We start from the raw sequence: 13,167 nt of genomic DNA on the forward strand, positions 1-13,167 counted from the left end.
TGGCTCATATTAAACTTATTTGTGTCGAATTTCATCGCTATACTCGTACTTTTTAAACAGATGTGCCCGTTAAAGCTGTTTTTTGGGGGTCCACTTGTATGGAGGCAATCTGAATACGTGAACCGATATTGCCCATTTTCAATACCAATTGAACGGACGGAATGAGTTAGAGAAATTATCTGTAACTCATTCCGTTCGGACTCTATCGTGCTATCAACAGACAGACAGACGGACGGACATGGCTATATCATCTTAGAATTTAATAAGTATCAAGAATATATATACTTTTGTGTGTCCATGACCAATATTTCGATACCGCCCATCTTTTTTGATGGTGGGTGTAAAAAGAGGCAAGACAGTAAATAAAGTTGCTAATAGAGTATATGATGCCGATAATCCGACAGGCAAAATCTCAATAGACCAGCTCAGTAAGGAAGAAGAACTTGTTCACAATAGGACCATGCAATAGCTTCTAAGATCAAACAATCAATCAAGATCAAATCATCAATGTGTTGGCACCCTAAAGATCTAAGTGGGAAGTATCCCTTCTCCATGTTAAGGCTCTAAGCTCGTACATGTCAAAAAGTGGAATCTTTCCGTGATCTTAAAGTTCTCTGTCTATATAAAGGGATTGGGCAGAAAATTAGCTAATGAGCGCATATTAGAAATTCCTAGAGCCCAAATGATGAACTGGAGGTACTTGAGGGCACTTTTCTTATGATAGGTATCGTCCAGAAAGAACTGCAAGGCCAGTGTTGCCAATAACAATGGCTGGACTTATATCGCCTCTAAAACTGTCATTTTTAAAATGGGGAAGGTGGAATAACTGTTACAACAAGACCGTATCCAATGTGGCATTAGCTACTACAAGTAACGTTGAGGAACCGGAGGAATCAAGACCGAAGAGCGGGAGACGGTGATTCAAGAGACTCCCCGAATAATAATTACACAGGTCAACAAACTTTTTTATATGATTGAGCTGAAATGAATCTGAATCTGGCCACGGAAGTTATCCAACATATCAAGTTTTTGAAATTCTAAGTTAAGATATCTCGAAGAAAGATGAGGATATAACAAAGTTTATTTTAAAGTCGACAGATTGGACGTTCAGATGATATATGTATCAAACTTTATAGATTAAGATGACTTCGCGCTGTTAAGACACTATATCCCGATGTGATAAAGAAATCCATATTCTTATGCGATAGAGAAGCCTAATTCAGTAGAGCTCATCCCTTTAAAATTGATATTTTGTTTAGACTTTTTTGTAGGCCTGTGTTATTATTTAGTTACTAATATACATTTTCCAATGCATTCTATATAATTAATGTTTCAAATTAAATAATTAATCTTCATAATCATTAAAAGTTAATGTTTGTTTTCATAAAAATGTTCAACAAATCCTTTATTTTAAAGAAAATTTAACCAAAACTAAGCACTCAAATTGATTAATTAGGAGCAGACAAATAAATGCGTTTGAAATACAAAATATTGAAGTTCAAAATAAATTTACTATAAAAACCCAAATACTCAAATATATATTTAAAATTCCCAACATAAACTCGTATATTGAAATATTATGCAGCCATAACTTACGCTCGAATGGGAGGAGGCCCCTCATATGAAGACAAAAAGAAATGAAGGGGGTACTCCCTTAACAAGCATTTATTGTATTCATAATTATGTATTTTGGTACATGTTTCAGTTTAATTACCGGGTACTTATACAAAACAATATGAACTTATTTATGGCATCCCACAACAAACAAAAAAACTCCCATATAAAGAGACTACGATATAAAGAACAGTCAGTAGTAATACAAGTACAAGTGTAATTAAAATGACATTAAAGTCGAGCAACAACATGTAGGCAACATAAGAATTTTATGCTACAATTGTTGCAGTAACTTTGTTAATTTACTAACACATACAATATATTGTCTACATATACACTTCTTTCTATCATTACCACTAGAAGTCACACGTTGATTGCATTATGCTGCAAACGTACACACGTTCATATGGGACGTCCGTCCCTCTGTCCCCGCAATAAAGGAAACTGTAACAAACAAAATGTCATTTGAAAATCGATGAATGCTTGGTTGGCCATGGCATAAATTTCAATTATGCGTAATACCTGCAGAAATCATCAGCGTATATAACAAAATATATAGATACAAGTAATGAATAAAAAACAAAATAATAAATTTACTCGTTAACAGCTTATGTATGTTTTATTATTGTTGTAGTCGTAGATTTGTTAAATAAAAATGCAGGCACAACAATGTCGTTAGTGGGCCTGTTAATTTCTAACGACAATCCATTGAATCAAATCAGGGAGAAACAATCTTTGTTACGCTACTGGTTTCTTTTTATAAGGGCGAAAGGGTTAAATTTTCAATTAGGAAACATTTTCAGAATAATTTCTGGAAGTTAACGATTAAGATATCGTTTTGTACATATTTATTATCAATCGACTTAAACTCAGTTGCTCTTAAATATATATAGGTCATGACAGAATTTTAGCCAGCACAAATTTCGGAAACAGAATACCTTCAAGAGAAAGTCGTCTTTCGGGACGACACGATCTCAATCTACACTGTCGGTTTAAGAATTGCTACGGGTACTGTTTCGGAAATTTTCTCCGATTAGCTTGCTGTGCGGGTTCTATTAGATTAGTTAATTTAGTTTAGAAGGTTTGTATACCAAAAAGCTATAAATCCACTCGAAGACCCAAGAGGATCCATTGTGATGCCTTCTAAGAAGTAACAAAAAATAAACAGAAAGAAGATACAAAAATTCGGAGGGATAAGTGTGAAATGAATGAACTCCCATCATAACAGAGAAAGAATGCTGATAGTATTGGAAGGAAATACTACGAGGTTCGACGCCTAAATAGCAAATCCTCCACCCTGACAACACCACTAGCTACATCTCCTAAATCATCATGAAATGTTTCTCCTACCCATTTTCGCCTTAGACTTTGTGCACCAGGGTAATCGCACAAAATATGTTCTAGTGTCTCTAGTTCCTCTTCGTCCTCACACAACCCACACAAGCCCTGTGTGTTAAAGACTCAATTCTCAATTCAATCACTTCTACCAGAATTCTAATACTCCTCCCGTCCAACCCTAATAGTATACTGGTTGCCTTGGCATTCAACCTCGGCCATAAGGCCTTGGTTACCCTACGATTCATCCTACTGTGCCAGGATTGGTTAGATGACTTCCTGAATTTATCGGAGATTAAACTGTAGTAGTGGCAGGTCGGAGGTTTCACCGACCTAACTCAATTACTAGTGTCCAGATCTGACCATTGTCTGGCCAGTTCGTATGCAATTTCATTACCCAACACAACCTGATTGTATACATCCCAGATAGCTAACGGAGCACACCAATCTGGAATGAACTGCATGACATTTAAGGCCTTAAGTGCTGCCTGACTAATCAACAGAGATTGTCACACCCTTCCTTTCAGTTCCATGGCCTTTCAAATAGCTTAAATATCGGCCTGGCAAACACTACATTCTTCCGGAAGTCTATATGATACCTTTATATCGCAATCTACTAAATAAACTTCGCAACTGTACCGTATTCCATTTTGGATCCATCAGTGAACACACACAGTTTGAACAAAACTTCAGATCCTATCCAAATATTTCTACTTGGAACTTATATTTGGGGTGTAGCACCTAAGTCTAGTGTCGTAACTAAATGATTAGAGATTCATTCCATAATCCCTTCACTCCCTGTTAGACATACTTCGAACAAGGTCTTAGTGTGGTCTTACTATAGATGACTTATAGAGTCATACTTCGAACAAGGTTAGTGTGGTCTTACTAAAGATGACTTATAGAATCTCAGTAAGTTCCTAGCCTCCTCATTCTAAACATATTTGTCAATGGGAAGTAGATTCAGAATCATATCCAATGCTGCTTGGACTAAGGCTAGCAATGTTTTTCAGACTGAAATTAATTCCGTCTGAGACATTCAGGAATTAAATCTCGAGACGTCGACCATTAACTTGATTCTCTCAAGACCCTCTCCTAGATCGTCACAAGATCGAAATGTATTATCTTTTGCATTCACATCCGAATCCAATTTAGATGTCACTTTGTCTAATTGAGTTCTTGACACAAAGGGATTCGCCGATATGAAATTACTAATGAATGTGGAACTAATTACGGAACCCAATTGGTCTTTGATTACCATTTGCATTCGAGAAAAGAGACCTTGATTCTAGATTTATAGATGGATCGTTTTATACAACCCTATTTAAGATCTCAAGGCTCATCAAAGAATCTAATAAAATTTCTTAAAAGAACCGGGTGGTTCTTTCTTTGACCAAATTGCCTCCTACCCCTGTATTCAAAAATAATATTCTAGAATTTATAATTCTCGAAAATAATTCCGTACTAAAACAAGTAAAAAGGGTTATATTCGACTATGCCGATCTTATATACCTACAATCAAAACCTTGTTATGTAGACATGTCCCTACTCCCCATATGACAGAAGAGTCATATGGGGAGTAAGGACAGTTATGAACCAAACCTTATAAAATTTGATAGAGTTTGATTTATAAAATCCTCATTTATGTAAAATGTCAACACTTTACTTGTATTTTTAATCCAATAAAAGTAATAAGGTAGTTCTAAAGGGTACTTTATACGGGGGCTAAGATCAAATGAGGACCGATTTTGTCCATTTTAATAGCAAACAAACTGCATCAATATAAAATAATTGTTGAAAATTCAGACCTTTAGCTCTTTCCGTTTGGGCCCAGTATTTTCAACAGACAGACGAACGGACATGACTAGACCATTTCAGAATCTAGTAAAGACTCAAAATAACAATATTTTTAAAGATCTAATCTTTCACCTTGTAAAAAACTTCCCTAGCGTACCTTACGTTCACCTTCCCTGTCTAATAAAATGTTTCCCCAAAAAAAAAGGCATAACAAACTACTTACAGCACAAGTACAGAAAACGAGTGCTCCTCACTTACACGATCAACATTAATCGGGGAAACAAACTCTTATTGCATACAAAATGATTCGTTAGCATTTGAAATTGTATTGAGTGCGTGTTACTTATGTTGACTGCACCATGCACAAGTACATAAAAAAAATGTGTAAAATTTTCAATTCAATTCATTCATGGTCAATGTCTAAAGCGGCACTTTAGCTAAAATAAAATAAGAACTATTCATTAGATACTTTTGTGTGTCTTTCGTGTGTCGGTCTGTCTGAAACGTTATGTATGTGTTGCTGGTTATTTCAAAAAGTAAACTGAGATTTTATACATTAGCGGTACCATGTTCCTAATGATACTTGTTGTACTTTGTACAATGTTAGCGAGAAATATTTTACATTTATAACTGCTGACCGCTTAGACAGACATATTGTCTGCTTTGTAGACAGCTTAAGATTGTATATCATTTTTTTTTTTTTTTTTTTTGTAAATGAGAAATGTACATTTTAGGTATTGAAGACAAATGTATATTTCTTTTGATTCTAAAGGTAATTGTTAGTATGGGTTGGTGTTTTTTATTACTTTAATCCTTTAATAGATTTACGGGATGTTTTTAATGGGATTTTGTTGTTTGTTGTTAATTGTAGTAGACAGATCGAAGAGATGAAGTCTGGCTGTGGTAGTGGTAAAATAAATTTAATGGTTGTTTAATATTTTATAGATTATCTAAGCGTAATTCTATTGTAACTTTTAAGAAATTTAATTATTTTTCTAACACAAATCATAACATTCTCCGGAACTTAAGAAAGTTGTAATTGAAGTCCCTATTAATCACATGCGTTAATTTTAAACTTAGTTCGAAGGCTTGCTATTGCAGACGCTATTAGCTTATTATCTTAGACCAGTCTGTAGGTAATGCTAGACATACCTGATCTTGACACAGAATTTGTATGTACTTCTTCAAAGAAAAGTAGAAAAATCGAAATTGAGGAAGCGGATTTGTGCCCAGCTTTAATATGATCTTCCGAATCAGAATACCAACAAGAAAAAAGTGGTCTGATAATACTTCTTTTGAAACGACACGATCTCATTATACACTGAAACAGTATTGTATATCTCACGGTATAATGATAAGGCCAGTTCTCCCAATTTAGAACTGATTGAGTTCCCGATACGAAGGGATTCGCCGATATGAAATTTTCTAATGAATGTGGAACTAATTACAAAACCCAATTGGTCTATAATTACCAGTTGCGTTCGAGAAAAGAGACATTGACTCTAGATTTATTGATGCATGGGCTTACTACAACCCCATTTAAGATCTCAAGGCTCACCAACGAACCTAATCAAATTTCTTAGAAGAACCGGGAGGTTCTAATCAAATATCTTAGAAGAACCGGGTTCTTTCTCTGACCAAATTTGGTGCATTTAACGGAAACTGTTCCGCAAAAGAATATTTTTATTACTTTGGCTGAAGTATCGAAAATGTTCGGCGAATGGATGGAACGAAAGAAAAGTCTGAACTCTAGTGATCCAATATAAACACATGCAGAATAACCAAAATGTTCTGAAAATGATCTGGACTGTATTGATACATGATCAACATTTGAAGGGATTTCTTATAGAAATACCCTCTGCGCGGCCTGAGATATCTTTGTACAAGACTATTTCATAATCTGAACTGTATCAAGGATGTTGTTATTTACGAATATAAAAAAAAAATGTTTAGAAGTACTGGGACCACAGGAATAAAAAATAAACTGACAAACAAAGAGAGGAATAATGGACCAAATGGTCTCAGAATGTTCTCCCATATAGTCTAACCCATTTAAAGAGAAGACTTTTTATCATTTACGCCTATAATAGTTTTATGAATTTAAGTGAATGTCAGGCTAATACTTGGATCGCTTCTAACAGACTTGTGCTCCGAAATAGGTCATATGATCGCATTGAATATCCAATTTACGATGTATGATTTAAGATCCCATTTTTCCAGTTTTCTTGTAAGAAAAGAAAGCACTTAGAGAGTCATTCATTCAACTTTCAGATTGAGGTTTCGACGAGGATCGAACTACAAGGTATTTGCCTTCCATTCAAAAATTCTCTACAGTACCATTAAGTCATTTTAGTAGTCGTTTAGTGTTCTAATAAATATTTCAAATACAAAGTTTGTTGGATTGCTACCAAACTGGAAATATGACAACCATCTCTGGGAATCTAAAGAGCTGAAAAGAGTACACTGCCTTAGCTTTTCCTTCTTCGCTAACTGTGGAACATACTAATTAGGTGTCCAGCATTACGTTTCGACGAAATCTTAAAGTCCAAAACTACGTCATAGTATTGGACGTTCCCTTCTGGAATTTTATATATTATGGTAAAAAGCATCAAATCAGTTTTTGTCAAATAGCAGCAATACCATCCTGTCCCGGAAACTTGAAAGGGCTTAAAAGATAATACTATCCTTCACTAACTTACTATGGCACTATTCCATCAGTGAAGATTTTGGAAGCCGAATAGTGTCTCGTCATCCCTAAAACGCTCAAAATCACTGAATAAGTCTTAGATTTGTCCACTTTGGAATACGATTAAGTCCTCTAGTCTTCAAGTTTGAACCAGTGATGCCAAGTGTAGGGATTTTTCCCTTTTTGTAGGGATTTTTTTCAAAATTTTCACGTGTAGGGAAAAAGGGAAAGATTTCTTACTATTGTCAAATTGTAGGGATTTTTCAATTTCATAGTTTTTAACAACTAAAAATATACCCTTTCATGTATTAAACTTTAAAATTAAAAATGAAATCAGTTTTAAGTGTATCGTTAGTAAAAATTCCGCTTGTAATTTCTACAATATATGTACCTACATATCTCTACAAGACTGGCATAATCCAAAATTCGGGTTTCTTGAACTGAGGTCTACAAAACATGCGACATACTAAAATCTTTCATATAGATTTAATGTTCTGAAAATTTATAAAAGTAAACCGCAAAAAGTAAACGCAAAAGTAAACCTTATTTAAAATAATTATTTTATGAAAATTATTTTTTTGGGGGCACATAAAATAAATTTTTAACATCGAATCGTGATACTGCCATAAATCTTTCAATTGTCTTGGTTTTTTAATCTTAACTGAAGAGTCAGAAAGAAAAAAAATTTAAAATTTAAATTCTAGAAATTTTATTCCTAAAATTAAAAAAATACATATATATGTATATATGTATATTATAAAACGGAGCTAATATTTTAGTTTTTTATGTTATTTTTGTATTTTTTTAAGATAAACTTGGAAAAAAGTAGTGTAGGGAAAAATGTAGGGAAAATAAAAAGTGGGTGTAGGGAAAAAAGGGATTTTTTCTCATAAGCGTAGGGATTTCTGAAAAAAATCTCCTGGCATCACTGGTTTGAACAGAAAGAGTACTAAATAAACCTTTGTTAACTTTAATAATCGTTTTTGAATAAAGCATTTTAGCATTTGAAAAGTTTGACACACTTTTTTTTTGTAAAAATAACCTCAACAAATCGTATTATGTCGACCGGGTTTTATAAGCTGTTTAAAGCAATATAAAGTTTTACTACCGAAGAAAAGTTGAGGGAAAAAAAGTAAGTAAAACACGTTAGGTGGTCTTTACTAACTTTCTACAAACGTTTACAAAATAGGCCATTTATCACAATTGAAGCGACACAAATGTAACAGCGCGCCATAATACAAGATTAAAATAAGACGATTGTGTTTTTTAAACATTAAAAACCAACAACCACAAAATAATAAAAACAAAAACACAATTAAAAATAAAATAAAAACATGAAAAATAATAATAAATTATGTTTTAATAGCAATAAACAAAATAAAGATTATTTAAGAAAACTATAATATTTTGTACAACAATCAAATGATCGAATATAACATTGAACATAATAAAATATTTTATGACAGTCATAAAAACAAAAATAGATCAGAGAGAGAGAGAGAGGGAGAGGGAGAGAGTGATAAAACATAAGTAGTAAAAGTAAAATTATTATTTTATATTCCTTTATTACTGGTACTCGTATTGATATTTGAAAATTCAAATGCTACTTAAAGATTAAATTATAGAGCTAAACTCTTAATAAAAAACGAAGAGGAATGCATTACGATCGTGTTAAAATGGCAGCTTCTTAAACAGAAGCTTATAGCAAGTCATAAACAAAAGTCAAAGACTGAAGAATTAAATGGAATTTACTACTGGTATTTTTTCTTTCTTTTCTTTAAGAAAATTATAATAAAGACAGTCTTTGGTCAATAAACCGGCGATTTAAAAGTAGAAAGATTAAAGTTACTTGCTTATTCACTCATTATCATCAAACGATATTAAGCTGGCAGGGGCTGGCATTATTGATTATGGAGTGAAGAAAAGCCAAAATTTGTTTTTAATTTTAACACCATCAAGTGTTTCCAAGTTTTTTTTTTGTTAAAAACACACAAAAGAGGAAAATACCTTCTTTTTATAAAAAAGACACATAACTTAAGACTCTTTCTTTAAACTAATCAGGCAGCTGTAATAACTATTGAATGATGTTGAGCTAAGCATTTGTATTCAAAAATAACCCATATCTCTATAGCGACTCCTTTCTTTGCTGCTTAAGTCGCTACTTAAAATAACTCTTCAATAGTGAACAATTTTTTGTTATATTTTTCTTTTTATTATTGTTGTTGTTTATTTATTTTCATTATTTCTATAGCACCTTTTCAACTTTCAAAATTCTCAATTGTCATTGTCTGTCATGATGTTATGAGTCATAAATTGATTTCAATTTCCAACTGTGTTGGGCTTCAGTTTTTCTCAGTAGTTTTTCTTTTTTTGTAACTCCCTAATAATCATAATGGTAATATAAATATCTTCAGACCTTATTGATAGTTTGTTTATCTTTATATTTTTACCTGTAAGTGTCTGAACAAAGTCATAATATTGTCTTTTATATTTTAGGAAAAAATGTAATTCCTTTCAAAGTCTTTTGATATATATTTTAATGTTAAAGGTGCCTTAAAGGTAATATATTTCTAATAACTCTTCGATTTAATTTTCTAAAGATTTCTTAAGTAAAAAAAATTTATGACCTTTTGTCTTAATATTTAAAAAATATTTATTAATCTTTTTATTCTTAATAATTGATTGAAAAGTTACTTTTATTTTTTGGATCATGTCGAAAATTCAATGGAGATCTGCATTTAAATACTGAAAAATTACAATCACAAACAGAGAATAACAGACTTTGAAAGTGATTCGTTAAATCAATAGCCAGAGCTCGATGAGAGAGTCTAGTAATTCGTAAAGAACTAAAGCTCTATATGGCAAGTGCTTTACTCATAGCCTTCTTTATTAAAGCACATCTTTGTCCAACATTGATAGATCTCGCTAGATGAAAAGTATAGTTCTTCATAAAGAACTAAAGCTGTCTATGAGAAGTTATTCACTAAGAAGTAATAAAGAAGCATTCTTTCGAAGGCTAACGAATATTCCGAATTCACAAAATTCGGTTTTGCTTAATGGGGATGAAATATTAGATTATGAGAAGCACATTCTTATTCACTCTCTCTCTCTAGTTCTACGTGAATAACTAAAGCTCTATATTAGAACAACTTCTCTAAGAATTAATAAACCATTGCTCCACAAAGAACTTGCTATTGATTTGGCGAATCAATTTAAAATTCTTTGTTATTCTGAGGTTGTAAAATATAATTTTCAGTATCTAAAAGAAGATCGCCAATCAATTTTAGACATGATTCAAAAAGTACAAGTAACTTTTCATCTATAGTCTAGTCTATAGTCTAGTCTATAGTCTAGTCTATAGTCTAGTCTATAGTCTAGTCTATAGTCTAGTCTATAGTCTAGTCTATAGTCTAGTCTATAGTCTAGTCTATAGTCTAGTCTATAGTCTAGTCTATAGTTTAGTCTATAGTCTAGTCTATAGTCTAGTCTAGTCTAGTCTATAGTCTAGTCTACAGTCTAGTCTATAGTCTAGTCTATAGTCTAGTCTATAGTCTAGTCTATAGTCTAGTCTATAGTCTAGTTTATAGTCTAGTCTATAGTCTAGTCTATAGTCTAGTCTATAGTCTAGTCTATAGTCTAGTCTATAGTCTAGTCTATAGTCTAGTTTATAGTCTAGTCTATAGTCTAGTCTATAGACTAGTCTATAGTCTAGCCTATAGTCTAGTCTATAGTCTAGTCTATAGTCTAGTCTATAGTCTAGTCTATAGTCTAGTTTATAGTCTAGTCTATAGTCTAGTTTATAGTCTAGTCTATAGTCTAGTCTATAGACTAGTCTATAGTCTAGTCTATAGTCTAGTCTATAGTCTATAGTCTAGTCTATAGTCTAGTCTATAGTCTAGTCTATAGTCTATAGTCTAGTCTATAGTCTAGTCTATAGTCTAGTCTATAGTCTAGTCTATAGTCTAGTTTATAGTCTAGTCTATAGTCTAGTCTATAGACTAGTCTATAGTCTAGCCTATAGTCTAGTCTATAGTCTAGTCTATAGTCTAGTCTATAGTCTAGTCTATAGTCTAGTTTATAGTCTAGTCTATAGTCTAGTTTATAGTCTAGTCTATAGTCTAGTCTATAGTCTAGTCATAGTCTAGTCTATAGTCTAGTCTATAGTCTAGTCTATAGTCTAGTCTAGTCTATAGTCTAGTCTAGTCTATAGTCTAGTCTATAGTCTAGTCTATAGTCTATAGTTTAGTCTATAGTCTAGTCTATAGTCTAGTCTATAGTCTAGTCTATAGTCTAGTCTATAGTCTAGTCTAGTCTATAGTCTAGTCTAGTCTATAGTCTAGTCTAGTCTATAGTCTAGTCTAGTCTATAGTCTAGTCTATAGTCTAGTCTATAGTCTAGTCTATATTCTAGTCTATAGTCTAGTCTATAGTCTAGTCTATAGTCTAGTCTATAGTCTATAGTCTAGTCTATAGTCTAGTCTATAGTCTAGTCTATAGTCTAGTCTATAGTCTAGTCTATAGTCTAGTCTATAGTCTAGTCTATAGTCTAGTCTATAGTCTAGTCTATAGTCTAGTCTATAGTCTAGTCTATAGTCTAGTCTATAGTCTAGTCTATAGTCTAGTCTATAGTCTAGTCTATAGTCTAGTCTATAGTCTAGTCTATAGTCTAGTCTATAGTCTAGTCTATAGTCTAGTCTATAGTCTAGTCTATAGTCTAGTCTATAGTCTAGTCTATAGTGTAGTCTATAGTCTAGTCTATAGTGTAGTCTATAGTCTAGTCTATAGTCTAGTCTATAGCCTAGTCTATAGTCTAGTCTATAGTCTAGTCTATAGCCTAGTCTATAGTCTAGTATATAGTCTAGTCTATAGTCCAGTCTATAGTCTAGTATATAGTCTAGTCTAGAGTCTAGTCTATAGTCTAGTCTATAGTCTAGTCTATAGTCTAGTCTATAGTCTAGTCTATAGTCTAGTCTATAGTCTAGTCTATAGTCTAGTCTATAGTCTAGTCTAGTCTAGTCTAGTCTAGTCTATAGTCTAGTCTATAATCTAATCTATAGTATAGCCTATAGTATAGTCTATAGTCTAGTCTATCGTCGATCGGTTCATAACAAGAATGAGTCTCTTGGTTTTATCAATGAATATTGGATGGCGTTAAGTTTATCTATAAATTCAATACAATCAACATGCAGTGTATCTGAATAATATTGAAGAATTTAGGTATTAACTCAAACTCAATAATTCTCCTGGATGCATGCACCTTAAAAAAATCGGACAAATGGCGAAAGACCCGTTTTACTTTCTAAGTCATAATTATAACACAATTATGAGCTGAAAAGTATTTGGGGTCCCCGTGATATGGAGCCTAGGTGAAATAATGGATCGATTTCAACCAAAATCAAATGAATACAAGGTTTATATGGACAGACGAACGGAAATTGCTTAATCGAATCAGAAAATATGTAGTTCCAAGCACAGAAGCTTAACATCCCCCGCACTACAACGATGTACTGGCATTGCTGAATCGAATCAGAAAATGGTTTTAACACAAATACTTAATACCCTCCCCACTATAACGATGTAGGGAATAAAAGTGGAACGAATAAGTCGATTACTTACGATATAGAACTATAGATAAGCTGTTGATATCTGAAGAATATTTGATCCAGTCCGATTTGATTTTAAACATAAACGATGTCTGTTATATTTATATTTGCACATTAAATTATGGAAAATGTA

This window comes from Lucilia sericata, unplaced genomic scaffold, assembly GCF_015586225.1.
Source record: "Lucilia sericata isolate MDLA Ls3-8-SP2 unplaced genomic scaffold, ASM1558622v1 Contig000206F_arrow, whole genome shotgun sequence".
In the NCBI taxonomy this organism is placed as follows: Eukaryota; Metazoa; Arthropoda; class Insecta; order Diptera; family Calliphoridae; genus Lucilia; species Lucilia sericata.